The following is a 13,069-nucleotide window of genomic DNA, read 5'->3' on the forward strand; positions in this document are numbered from 1 at the left end:
TCAACACATAATAATATACATAATTTATTAAAACAATTTGGTAACAAATCCCATGCGGAAATTAAAGCCCCGAGTATAACCCAACCAATTTTTTAAACATAACAAACGGCGCGTTTCCGCACTCCATTACTTTCAGAATTACATTTTATCCGAGTTAAAAAACATGTAATAAGTTGGCCCGGAGAAATTGCCCTAAACCGTATCTCGTAAGACAGTGGTCTGTGACGTATGACGTCATAATTCACGAATATACTTACGGATTAAGATTCTCCAAACACCTGATGTATGCATGCTCTGCTTCACTCGTGTTTTATGCTGGCTTTTATGGGTTACGCGATGTTAACTGATGTCGTATGATTCATAGGTATGGGTGGTAAGTAATTAGATTAAAATTTATGTAAATGAAGGTATGCAGCGCAGGAATCGTATGAAGAGCAGCGAGAAGGTAGAATATTAAGGTACATAATAATATCTAGTAGCTTTCGAAGTAATCTTTTGTTAATTTAGGAAAACATAGAGTCGTAAATTAATAAATTAACCAAAAATACATCCATCACGTAAATCGATATCTTTCCGATTTAATCAAACACAGCACAAAAACAATTTTTCTTCAAATAACTACAAAATATGCTTACTACCAAATGGTACCCAGACTACTTATTTCCGACTAAAACCCCTTACTATTTCCCTATAACCCATCTTCTCATAGTAAAATCCATTTAGCAGAGCAAAGCGTGCTTCAGTACATAATTAAGTCTCGTTAGGTTACTTTTAAAGACGTCTATTAAGGCCTGGGGCTTCGGTAATAGGGAGATATCTTTTAATCACGATTCTAAGTGGCGCTGGCCAGGATTTACTTAATATACTTTTTAAGATAAATATTTTGTGTATAATAATATTATTCCACTGAATAGATGTTTAGATTAACCTAGACGTTCATTAATAATAATATAGGTAAAAATTTCGAATTTTGTGACTGTTTTGTCTCGAAAAAATATGCGTAAAATACTCTTATTTTCTTAAGGCCTTAATAGACCGATTGATTCTCATTAATCTATACTTAAATTGCCAATGAGATAATTATGATGATTAGCTAAAATTGGTATCTCATAATAACTAATACAATAAAAAAAATGTGTGCGTGTACTAGTGTACACACGTAAGAAGTGAAACTTCTTTATGACCTTATTTTTCAAAAAATAATTTACTATATGCAGCTTTACTTAGAAATATGTACATCGAATCACGCGTGGTAGGGATAAAAAAAAGATGGCGCGTAACGGAAAAATGTTACACTAAATTTTTTTCCAACCCCGATAAAGAAGTTTCACTTCAAAAATTAGTGACAACCCTAAACAAGGCCTCATACAATACTTGTTAAATGAAATAATTGCATGTTTTCGAACATTTTCAAGCAACCTGTACAAGAGCGATTCATTCTAATTTGTATTCACAGTTCACAGTTCGCGATATCAAAATAATACGGTATCAGAATTAGGAGTGATAAATGATAGTTCGGAATAACAGAGTGGAACATTAATTATTTCCTTTGATACGAAGTATGAATATATCACAAATAAACTGTTTAGTGGGGATATCCTGTATAATCAGCATGAGTGATATTGGCAGTGAAATGTGTACTTTGCGCTAGCTTTTATTAATTTTTGTTGCTCAAATTTTTGTGTTTGGCATTCTAGGTACCAATCTGTCATACTAATTCACAATAATAAAGCGTTTTCGGATAATTTATTTTAGGAAAGCGAAATGTGTGCAAGCTTTGGAATTTATTTCTTTTGTGAAGTGTAGCAATATGGGTAACTAGCTTTCCGCCCGCGGCTTCGCCCGCGTTTTCAAAGAAAAACCAGCATATATTTAAACTAACAAAAAATACATTTCAAAAATATAGGTACACGAGTTGCACGAGTATTTCGTAAAATGGTAAAAATATGTATTAGAGATTAGAAATTATCCCCTAAAACATAAATAAGACAGTTAAACCGATAATTCAAACCATATAACGCATGATGTACGAGTCGATATGCAAATGTATTCAAAATGGATGATATATGCGGAGAGCATATTTCACACAGATAATAGTTGGTTAATGCAACGGACAGTATCGAACTGTAGTCAATATGGATTTTATACGTTTATTTATAATAATAACTAAATTAACGTAATTGCATTGGTATTAACTGCTTCTTTACGTAGGTCCCTCCTAAGTACTTTAAACGTAAAATGTTTTAAAAAATGGATGTTAAACAAAAACCGAAACTGTTGATCGAATTAACTTAAAACATTAAACCCGGTATATAATAATTTCATAGTATAGTTGCGAAAACATGAAATAATATATTTAACGGAAACTTATTATTTACAAAGACAGGAAGATGAATGAAGAAAATTAACATCTTCGGGTATCTGTTTCCAACTTATACTGTAACACTCACAATATCATACATACAGAACATTTATTAAAGATTAAAAAACAAATAAAACAATCACGTAAAAACGCATTACAAACTTCTTAAGCGGGAACAACATTTCGCATAAAAGCCATAAACAAGAAGAACAGTGATTTTTCGGCTAATTAAGGCCATAATTCTAAATTATTAGCCGGCTTACTTCGTCGAGAAATTACTGTATTTTTCCTCATAGCCGATTACATGATGTTATATTCTTTGAGCCTCTTTTCATAAGCTTATTGTCTTTCATACATAGAGTATAGTATTGAGTTTTTACTATTTCGTTTCTTCCTATTTAGTGAGTAAATTGAGTATTATAAATACGTAGATATACCTACTTATATTTGGCATCAGAGTATTTACGGAAGAGGTACGTACGGTTTATGATAAAAATCAACATAAATGAATATTCGTATTTAGAAATTATTGTATTCAAATCACATAGATACTTATTCATATTATGCTAAAAATTTCCACATAGTAATTTTATTGAGTAGATTTTCAAGCTTTGACTATAAAAAAAATTTAGCGCTTCAACTTACAAATAATAATAGACAAAAATTTATTTATTCTAACACACTCTTTCAATACATCTTCATAAACATAACCTTGAACTAAAAACAACGGCCATATAAAATACGCATCCAATTCCCTTCTCCCGATAGATTTGCAATAAATGGTTGAACTCAAGTTGGAAGACAGTTTTTACTTCGCCACGGAGGCTAATACTTTTCTAAAAGCTTACAACTTGTCTGGCGGAGATTTATGTTCACTTGTTAAAGGACCGCCGTGCAGCGGAGCGGAACCGAACCCGCGACTTTGAGGATCAGTCGTTACCTTTGGGTTGAGGAGTACACAGTGCGAGCGAAGCGATTGCTAAGCTATATTCTTTGACGGGGTAGTAGAACGTAAATAGTCAAATTCATATATTATACAAGGAAAAGTTGACTATTTGAAAGTTATGATATACTAGTTAACGTTATACTTTTTATAATTGGTTAGATTTAACTGGTATTGAAAGAAAGAAATTATTTATCAATTTACATTTGTATTTGCAAAGGTACACATACATTTAAAATGAAATACAACATTAAAACATAAGCTAATAGGAAAATAAAACTGCACTCATAATATTTATGGAAACTATCGAGCTTGAAAACGATTGTTTTCACGTGTCGACTCAAGTCGACTAACTCAAGTTAGTAGAACACAATATTATAATGATTTATTGCAATAACAAATAATTCTGCTACTCTATCTGCTCTACCTTTATAATTCCACATGAAATAAGAAATGGAAATTGGAAACATACATCACTTTGTACTATTTAGCTTCTTCATAATTTACTAGCAACAAGTTAATAATAATACACACACTTACTCGCACTGGATAATCATCTCTATTGAGGGTTGAACAATTCGCTTACAAACTAAATTCAGGAAGGAGTTGGACGGGAAAAATATATGTTAATAGTACTTTCGACTTTAACTGCTGTTCTTGAATCACATTATAACTTCTAACTGTATTTTAAACGTCCAAAGGTTGTATTGGTGACATGATAAATATCTTTTGGATTGGCTGAAGGGTAAAGTTACAAATAAAAGTATACAACTACTTACTTATTGTTAGTGAAAATAAAAATATACGAGTTATATGTGACTAAGTAATCTATATATATAAAACTCAAAGGTGACTGATATAGTGATCTATCAACGCACAGCCCAAACCACTGGACGTATCGGGCTGAAATTTGGCATGCAGGTAGATGTCATAAAGTAGGCGTCCCCTAAGAAAGAATTTTCGAAAATTCATCCCCCAAGGGGATCAAATGGGGAATGAAAGTTTGTACCATGAAAATTTATCTTTTCCACGCAGGCGAAGCTGCGGGCAACAGCTAGTAAAAGTATAAGTTTGGATGGATGTTTGCTGCTCTTTCAAACAAACATTGTGACAGTATCTCGATAGATTTTGGCAAAGAAATAGTTTCAATCTATATTAGATCATATTGATTCGGATTATATAGAGTTTTCATCACAATTATTTTTCACGCGAGTGTAACCGCGTGCCATTATAATATTATCAAGAAGAATTACTTTATTTGTGCTGCACTTGTTAAAACTTAAAAACTGCTTAACCGATTTTGACAATAGATTTAACAATGAATGTGACAGACTATATTGTATTGAAGTTTTATCCTCAACAATCTTCTATTTTATCTCAGGTAGAGTCAAGACAAGTTGTTTTATATAAAATACCAAATACTTTTACATATTACTTTGTTTGAAAAGATTCTATACAATGTACTAATACTGTAAAACATTGAATACGATTTTTCGTTTACACTAAAATAACACGAATTAGAATGCTCTTGCTTTAGCTCTAGCTCTAAGTTCGTTTGATATAAATGCACAATAAAACAATGATTTCTAAACTAATGTTCGTAAATCTACAGAGCCTTAGACACAACCTTGTAATAAGCGAAGTTAATAACACTAGAGCGACACATCCGTTGATTAGACTCAACAAATGATACGGAAAAATGCTATAAGCTGTAATGATATGAAGCTGAGCGTTCCCGGGTATTGCAGAAGCATGCAATTTCCGGGACACGATGTCCCATGATATCCGTTGAGTTCTGCTTAAATAGTTTGTTGTCTGAGTAAGATTTGGATATATTACTTACACTTTAGGGAATTGTATAATATGTTTACGTATGCTGAGAGCATATTTGGTAGCATTGCAGTAAAACCTACATTATATATGTTTTAGTCTAAGGAGTCTATTAATGAATATATTATTGTTGATGTTAATGAGTACTATACGGTATACGGTGTCCTTAAAGAACCATAGGACAGTTCTTTCATGGCATGATTTTTAAAGCGTAACGACAGTTTCTTGCCGGCTCTTCTTTGTAGAACTGCTTTCCGAACTAGTCGTAAATGGTAACATATTGACGTCACAAAAGTACTTCTAGAAGAAGTCTAATTGAATAATTAATGAATTTTAAGTTGAGACACAACACTGCTTCCTAATTCATACCGCGGTTTGGCTTAAAACCATAAGAAACACATATAGAGTTACATTCGCGTTTACAGCCTATGGACACAGGATTCAAATTAACATAAATTAATTACAATACATATATATTAACACTTGAGCGCAGTGTAACGATCTGTATAAGATAATGTCCCTCCTGTGCCTCGTTTGGGCTGTTAAGTGGCCACCGTGATGGCCCATGCCCCATTTAGGGACGAACATTATTAAACCCCATTAACATCTAACAAAGGTTCGCCAAAAATATCAAAGTATTAAATTACTTTAAACCGTTGTTTTGTGTTTAATTTTATATTAAATTGAGGAAAATTTAGTTTATTTTACTCTAGTTCAATTAATGATGATTCAATTTATATTCTTTTAACTCCGAGTCTTTAAAAATTAAACCCTTCAATGTTTATTTCAGCTCAACTTACAATTATTTCAACAATTTTCAAATGTCTTTATTATTTATAAAAAATTAAATATTAATCAGTAACTATAATTAACTAGAGGACCGCTTTAAAATTATTCGAATATACACAAGTTTGACGATATAATGGACACAATACCTTATATTATATGTATTAGTGATAATTTTTATTCAAAGACCGGTATACTATTTTTATTACAGAATTTTACCTACTCTACAAAACTGAAATATCCATCTAACAATTATATTCAAATACAAATACAAATTAATTTCATTTATAGAAAGGTTATCTATTAGGTTAAATGTCGTTGACCTCTAGTTCATGTCGAGCGGACGTCAAACGCAGCCGGAACGGTGATTGTAAAAACTTCTATTCATGTTAACTTGTAAAATACTATTTTTAATATTTTGTGTGTTGTGGTTTAAGGGCTTCGTTTGACTTTGTATTTGAAATAACTTCTGGGTCCCCTATATTTATTTATAGAAGTGAAAGTGTCTTTGTTTCCTTGTTTGTCTTTCTTCACGTCGCTACAGAGGGAATTTATGATTTTGGTGCCTGAAGATAGTCAAAAGGCAAGAGACTGATATAGGCTACTTTTTGCCGCGGTAAAATATATCATACTCATGAGAAGTTCTTATAAATACGTGGTTGAAGCCATGGGCTGGAAGCTAGTATATATTATATTAATAAAAATACAAAAGAGACTGTTCACTGTGTACGTAGCACACACTCCATTTATTTTTGCTCATTATAATTTCCTCTACATTATTCTTCATTATATTAATCTACTTTTAACGAAAGCCGCAACTAACTTGCTTACCTTAAAAACCCAAAACATTAGCATTTTCCCTATTCGCTAGATTAATAAAAGGCTTTTAACTTTTTCCTTCGGAACCAACTATTTTCCATTAATACGTAATGAGATATAGCGCTTTATGCAAGAAATAAAACCAAGCATATTACACGCAATTTTAATTTGACTAAGGGCTGATTTTTCAATGCTTGGATAAAACTTATCCGTCCAATAAAGTATTACACGATAATATTAAAATGTCACGTAAACTGTCAAATACGGGCAATTAGAATACGTTTTTAAAATGGTAGTTTTATACATTACTAGATTTCCGCCCGCGGCTTCGCCCGCGTTTTCAAAGGAAAACCCGCATAGTTCCCGGGGATGGGATTTCCGGGATAAAAACTATCCTATGTGTTAATCCAAGTTACCCTCTATATGTGTGCTAAATTTCATTGTAATCGGTTCAGTAGTTTTTACGTGAAAGAGTAACAAACATCCATACATCCATACATCCACACATCCATACATCCATACATCCATACAAACTTTCGCCTTTATAATAGTATTGAGATTCGACGAATAAGTTTTATCCAAGCATTGAAAAATCGGCCCTAAGAGCGAATTATTAATGGTAATAATTAAAGGAAACTGAGTTATATTTGTGTTATTATTTACTAGCCTAAAGCCATGGTTGCTTGCAATTCACGTTGCATGACAGCTGCGTGCATCTTTTATAACAATTTTCATGTCGCGATATGCAATTAATCATATTCAAACTATTAATAATTTCTTAAAGTTATGGATATCTGGTTAATGGTTTCATAATATAAGGAAACTGACTATCACTTTTATATTTAATTAGTAAGACTCATCGACAAGTTTTTTCGTACGTTTTAGTCACACATTATAAATACTGTTTAAGTTTTAACCTAATTGTAATCTTGAGAACTTATGATGATGATAAATCGTTATTAATTCAGGTAAATCTAAATCTTCATGCAGTTAATTGAATATAAGTTCCAACTACATGCACATAAACTCTTATAATTACAGTTATAAAATTATTCACAAGCTCCTAGTCTACAATAATAATTCCCAGTAACTGATCGCATGTGGCAGCTAAACTCACAGTCGTCGATCATTTCTAAGCTATAAATCACATTACGTATTTAAATTAGTTGACACACATAAAGTGATTTTCCTAGAAAATAATAAGTTCCTATTTCATAATTGGCAAAGCCTCTGTTTTATAATTGTCTGTATTTAGATAACTTTTTCCTAATCCCCACTAATTTTATGAATTCGAAGCCCTATCTTTTACGTTTTCACATCTAAATCACTGAACCAATTTTGATGGAATTTGTAATAGAGATAGACTTGAGAAAAGGAAATGGGCTACATTTTCATGAAAACAATACTTGCAAGTTAAATATGATGCAAGTCACGTGACAAAGTGATGTGCACTCAAGCGAAGCCATGTGGAAATGATAGCTAAAACAATTAGCTATTGTGCTTACAAATAATAAATAAACATCTCTTCTCTAACCTACAAATAAATTATACTTAGCAAAAATCCATACTAATATTATAAATGCGAAAGTAACTCTGTCTGTCTGTCTGTTACTCAATCACGCCTAAACTAATGAACCAATTTGCAGCAAATTTGCTATGGAGATATTTTGATACCCGAGAAAGGACATAGGCTACCTTTTATTGCGAAATATGTACCACGGGAGAAGCCGGGGCGGACCTCTAGTTTCATATAATTTATATCAGTAAACAAGGCTACCGTGTAAAACTAACGAGATATCTAATATTCAGTGAGATAGGGAAAAGCTGCATTTACCTCCAAAATGAATATTAACTTTATTGTAACAAAAATACAGAATGAATCTGGTTTCAGTTGCTAATGCAATTATTACGTGCTACGTTATATATGTGTTTAACCCATTTTTGAACGAACTGTGTTAATTCTGTTGGTATTTACCTTATTCGTATGTTATTGGATTATTTTAATTGATTAATGTTTGATTTATAGTGTAGAAATTTTCTTAATTGTGTATTGCACTGGTTTTTGAAAAGGCGCGCTACATTTTACAATGTGAAGTCTGTTAATAATTAATATCTTTGACTATAGTGTAGAATTTTGTTGTGTTCATGGACAGTCGATACTGTTATGTGATTATTTGCTTTCTTCGAGGATAATTAGATTCAGGTAGTTTCACAGACATCGATTAAGATTCGTTACCTCATTCAAATAGCGTAGTCCTATTATAATGTCTGAAATTTTAAATGTTTAGCAGGATGATCATGTACTGACGATGGCTAAGTGATGTAATGAATTAAGGCATCCATAGGCACAACAATTTTATATTATGTACATATTACTATGCTATATGTTAAAATCCTGAATTTTCATACCTTTACTTTGAATCAACTAAATAAAGTAAATATCAGCACTCAAACACAATAAAAAATAACTCAAAAACGCATACGGAATAGTCATTTAAAAAACAAATATACAACACAAGTTAATTCTTGAAATGTACCTACGTGAAATTCTTATAAAAATTCTGCAAACAAGCATCAAGTAAAATGTAATTATACTGTCTTTGATGAAGTCTTCGCTCGTTAATCCCTCGGTACTTCTACAATGCGCTTCTTTTAAATGCATGTTGGTATTTTTGTATTATGGTGAACAATTTGTCCTTTGTTTTGTGCGAATTCTATTTATAATGAATAATATAAAAATGAATCGCAAAATGTGTTGGGTAAACACATAACTCGAAAACGGCTGAACTGATTTCGCTATTTTTTTTCTTTTATAATTTCCTTGAAGTACCTAGGTACAAGGATGGTTCTTATGGAGAGAAAACGTAAACATGTACCACGGGCGAAGCCGGGGCGGACCACTAGTAGTATAAAATAATACATTGTAATGATGAAGACCCTAGTGAGATGTATCGTAGTTGCATTTTACATAATTTTTAGGGTAATTAGTTCCTACCTACCTGGCACCTACTCCTGGCAGTTTGTATCTATATTTTAATTTACAAATTTTTGCATTTTAATTTTAACACGGTACTTCCTATTCTTCTATATAATAAATAGACAACACTAGAAATGATGTATCTTCCTTTAAAAACATCTGCAAGTCTAGGGTGTTTAATGTCATAATTCTTATGCGGGCTACTCACATACCTGCAGCAGGGGCAATGTTGGAATTGCACCCTTAATGGCAAGGAGCAATTTAGAGAACTGAAATTGCTCCGACCACCGACCAACCGAGATTGTTCCAATATTGCCCCTGCGTACGTACGTGAGTCGGCTTTAAGTCTTTCTTCTTATACAAAGTACTCCAAAACACTGCAACTTCTACATGCCCCACAATCACCTGTCAAAAGCAAACATGGTCTTTACTAATAACTCCGTTCCGTTGAAACCTTGACACCACTGTTTTACGTCAAATTGTTATGTATAAACTACTGCAGTTTCAAGTGAAAACGTTCGAGTTTCATTGCTTTGTAGACGAAACTTTAATGAGTTTAAACTGGTATAAATAATTACCTGAAATTACTTTTTATAAAGAAAAAAAATACAAGTTGATAGTTTACCTACCATATCGGTTCAATATTAAAAAAAATAGGTATTTTATAGGGCTTAGCGTAGTTACTAAAGATAGTATTTCTGAAAATAATATGTAGGTAGAGCCTCATTTATGTATTGGATAAATACCTGTTTTCGAATAAAAATAAAAGAATCTGTTTATCACATGTGTATATCCTAACTAAACTATCTATGCATGTAATAATGTACCAATTATATGCAGATACGTTGATTTTGCGAAAAAAATATACCTACACACTGAAAAATAGACATACCTAGAGAAAATTTGTTCTATAACAATGCATCGACAATTTAAGAAATAAAAAGAAGCAGAATATGAAATCTGTTGAGTTTTTACATTACCCTAATTAAGTTTCATGTCTAGGGAATATTAGTCATTTTACTTCAAAATGGCGGCGTTTATTTTAATACCACGTAAGCTCATTGCATGTAAACTTGCTGTTTCCATGGTATGAGGTTCATTACTTTTATACCTAATTAACAATTACCTATGGCTAAAATTAATCATACATACTGTACCTGATTTTCGTTTGTTAATTACGGTTATAAAGTGAAACACAAAGATAAATAAGCAATACCTATCACATAAGAAAACATTTAGTAATAAAAGTGTAATGTTAGTCTCCTTAACGCTTAAGCCATCTTTGCCAAGCAACCAAAGAAAATATATTTAAAAAAATGGAAACGTTTATCATATAGATTACTTTAAATTAGAAGACAAAATATATGTATCTATCTCATGTATCAATTTTGTCATAAAAAATGTTTGTCAAAAGATCTAACCATGACCTACATCTATTTTAATAATATAATCATCCACATACACAAACAATTCTCTATAAAGAAGTCCCTTATCCTTATCCGTTAGATACGTTACCTCATCTCTAGGACTTATTCGCTTTGTAAGAACTTACCTCTTATGTAGCTCATTAGTATTCACCAAAATTAGTGCTCATGTTCTCACAAGGAATTGAAGGAGCTTAACAAAAGAAATCGGGTTTTTTCTTCTTTTTGTAGCGTCTTCTAGATCTTTCTATTACTTTCTAGTAATTTTTATAGCTGGAAAGATTCATCCGTATCATGATAAATATTATTATTATTAACTAGGTTTCCGCCCGCGGCTTCGCCCGCGCAGTCAAAGAAAAACCCGCATAGTTCCCGTGGGATTTCCGGGATTGCGTCATTTTCCCAGGATAAAAGTCAAAATATATCCATACCAAATTTCATGAAAATTGGTTTAGTAGTTTAGGCGTGATTGACAGACAGACAGACAGAGTTACTTTCGCATTTATAATATTAGTATGGATCATATTCATTTATTACCTACTTATGTTCTCATATTATGTAGTTATTACGTACTTGTAAGTATTGAAATTATGTCAAAAGCTTTTAAAAATTCGTTAAAACGAGTTAATTTTATCCTTTATAAATTGTACATTCTTGGAAAATGCTTTGATAATATATATATTATTTATTTGTATCATATTACACTTGTACAATCGATATACGATTCTGAAAATAACTGCAATATTGCAAAACACGTGTATAATATAACAATAGAATTCCAAGAGTTTATATTAAAAGTTTGTTATTGGAAAAAGTTATTATTGCACTATATTTTAATTTAAAATGTTATGTTGATATTGTATACCCAGTCCATTTGATTGCATATTAGTTATATGTTAAAACTTTTATTGAAAACGCATGTATAGGCTACTAGCTTTCCGCCCGCGGCTTCGCCCGCGTTTTCAAAGAAAAACCCGTTCCCGTAGGATTTCCGGGATAAAACCTATCCTTTGTCTTTTCTCGGGTATCAAAATATCTCTATACCAAAATTTCTTGCAAATTGGTTCAGTAGTTAAGGCGTGATTGAGTAACAGACAGACAGACAGAGTTACTTTCGCATTTATAATATTAGTATGGATAATCCTTACTGAACAAAAATGAGGTATTTTTATGGAAGAAACGATATAATACAAGTAAAGGAATAGCGAAGAACAATATTATGAAAAGATAGTGTTTCGTTTAAAAAATTAAGAAAATATTATAAGATTTTGATCATTTAAAAGGTGAACTACTTCATTTCACTTCAAACCGTAATTTTTGTGCTAGCAAAATTTATTTTTTAACAGTGTAATATTTTACGTCAGTACTTAACAGTTCACAAAATCACATTCAACTTTGTCCATACCGAAACATGTTTTGAATTTAAGTGTTATAAAAATAACATGGTCGTCCATTTTACTATATTCCATTCAACCTAGATTCGACATAATTAAATGAACAAATGATTTATTTAGCGCGACTAGCGAACAGCAAGGCTATTGAGTTACTACAATTATATTATTTTATTTGAACAGTTCTGAAACAAAGCACCACTTCATATTAACACGTTTTCGGAACATTCGAGTGTACAAATTATGCATATATTTCAGTATATATTGAGTGACGTTAAATGGCAAAAGCTTTTGTACAAATATTATTATTGAAGTGAAGTGAAACTTCTTTATCGGGGTTGGAAAAAATTTTAGTGTAACATTTTTTCGTTACGCGTGACATTTTTCCGTTACGCGCCATCTTTTTCTTATCCCCGCCACGCGTGATTCGACGTATTTCTGTAAAGTTGCATATAGTAAATTATTTTTTGAAAAATAAGGTCATAAAGAAGTTTCACTTCTTACGTGTGTACACTAGTACACGCACACATTTTTTTT

Source organism: Colias eurytheme, chromosome 19, assembly GCF_061535395.1.
Source record: "Colias eurytheme isolate Ceu_HAF_F1 chromosome 19, ilColEury1 Martin Lab GWU primary, whole genome shotgun sequence".
Lineage (NCBI taxonomy): Eukaryota > Metazoa > Arthropoda > Insecta > Lepidoptera > Pieridae > Colias > Colias eurytheme.